At 32.9% G+C, this 2,357-nt stretch overlaps 1 pseudogene across 1 annotated transcript; it reads right to left on the bottom strand.

Moving 5' to 3' along the window:
* Positions 1-807: 807 nt before the first annotated feature.
* Positions 808-1,815, bottom strand: LOC146952908 (dehydration-responsive element-binding protein 3 pseudogene; annotated as a pseudogene). The gene has a single exon (XR_015007941.1). The product of XR_015007941.1 is annotated as a dehydration-responsive element-binding protein 3 pseudogene (transcript).
* Between the last annotated feature and the right edge of the window lie 542 nt (positions 1,816-2,357).

Here is a 2,357-nt window from a genome sequence, read left to right on the forward strand (position 1 = left end):
TTTTCATTTTCAATGTAAAGAAATCAAAATATAAAAATAAAAATATCCATTAAAAAAGACTACCATTTAATATACCAGGACTGTGTTATTTTTTTTATTTTATTTTATAAAATTTGTTATGTAATATGTGTGATAAGAACACTTTTTGACATTTGATCACATGAAATACCTGCTCGAAATTATGTGCACATACAAGATATATGAAGCTAAATCAAAAAACAATAAATACATCAACGGTTGATAGAAAATTTCAAACAATAATAATAATGTACTTGTGAGTTGATTAAATCTACTTAACTTGTCTAAAAAGATTTGTCAATATATTTATCTTTCCAATTAATCACAAGTGTTCTTAATCCAAACATAATTAGAAAATGGTCAACAACATCATCATCAATATTCCTTCCCTCAAAAAAAAAAAAATCATCATCAATATTCCCCCAATGTATTGTACGTATACACTACAATAAAAACACTGAAGGCAATCAAAATATCTTCTGATTTCTTGTTTTTACATAAACAATTCAAGTCTGAATAGGGTAATTTTATATTAATAATTTATGATGTAGGGCACATTGACTCATTAGTTTGTGCCAAAACAAGAAAATTTATTACCTCTTTCCACATTTCAATAAACATTTACAAACAGACAAAAGAGGGCTATTAATACACATAAGAAAACAAAATAGATTAAAAAAATCATAAAAGAAACAGAAAATCATACCATGGCCCCTTATAAAAAAAAAAACCACAAAGGGCATAGAATCCAAAAAGTGAACAAAAAAAAAATTAAAAACAAAAAGAAAGTGAAGAAGAGTGACATTAATAATTATAGATAGAACTATAATTATATCAATCAATCAAATTAAGAAGATAAAATAAAACAAAAGCATTCACAAGAAAAGACAGGAACAAAAGAGAGAGAAAGAAAAGAAAGAAAACAAGAACCTAGTAATTCCACATAAAATTCTCGAAACTAGTTACAACACCATTATTAACAAGTCCATCATCACCAACACAACAACCATCTTCTTGTGTTGTTTGTAGCCATGTCATTGGCTGCTGATACATCATCCAAGCATAGTCTTGTGCTTGTGAGTCAACAAACACAAACTCCTCTTTCCCAACATCATCATAACCGTTTTCCAAAGTTGGTAGCTCAATAATCTCACTAAGTTCCTCAGAAGTAGCAGACAAGTCTACTGATGAAGACAGCGTTTTCGTTGTCTTCATCAACAGACTTGTTGACGTTGACATCGTTGTCAGGGAAGATGACAATGAAGAAGAAGATGATGATAGTTCAAATTTGCTAATGTCCATTTGAGCCGCTTTAGCCGCTGCGGCCTGAACGTCGCGAGGGGCTAAAGAAGCAGGTTTTGGAAGAGAATCCATCAGGTGAGGGAAATTTAGAATGGCGGATTTTCCTTTAACGCAGAGCGCAGCAGCGTCATGCGCTCTAGCAGCCATTTCAGCAGTGGGGAAAGTGCCTAGCCAAATCCGCGATTTCTTACGCGGCTCGCGGATTTCGGACACCCACTTTCCCCAATTTCTCATGCGAACGCCTCGGTAGACGGGGTGTTTGTTGGAGTCACGGTTGCGTTTCACCTTCTTGTTGTTGGATTCTTGAATTGAGTTTGTTGTGTATGGTGATGAATTTGAGGTGCTCTCGGTTTCTGAATTTTGTGGTGAAACTCTCATTGTTGTGTTAGATTTTTTTTTTTCTTTCAAGAGAATTGATAGTGTTGGTGGAAATTGGAAAAGAGAGAAAAAAGGTGAAGATATTAACGAGACATGCAATGCAAGTGATGAAATTGATCTGCTATATATGCATAAATTTTTTTAGTTTATATATTAATCAATTAATTTGGGTCAGTTTTCAATGAGTCATAAAACACTTAAAAAAAGTTGATGTAGGACCCACAAGAGAAATGGGTCCCCCTGCAATGCAAGACTCAGTGGGCACAAATACTATGGGTCACCCCCTCCTTCCGTTCTTTATGCCACGCAAATTTCCTTTTGGTTCTAATAAGTGTACACTATATACTGTTCACTATGTCACATATTGGTTAGGTAGGTGTTATTAAAAAAAATGTGTTTATAATTATGAGATATAAACCGGTATTGTATGATTGAATTAGGTTAAAAATAATTAAAATGATATTAAAGTTTATTTAAGATTTAATTTGTGGGAGTTGGTGTGTTAAGAGTCCTAACACCATGGTAATAGGAAAGCATATCTTCTTACTTATACATGCTGATTATTAGTAAGAGATGTTTGAAACATAAAGAACATGTATTAAAAAATAGATATCACCATTGTTGTTCTCTTGGCCTCAAAACAAGATTGAATTCCATAG

This window comes from Medicago sativa, chromosome 1, assembly GCF_051527215.1.
Source record: "Medicago sativa cultivar Bolivia chromosome 1, Bolivia_mono, whole genome shotgun sequence".
NCBI lineage: Eukaryota > Viridiplantae > Streptophyta > Magnoliopsida > Fabales > Fabaceae > Medicago > Medicago sativa.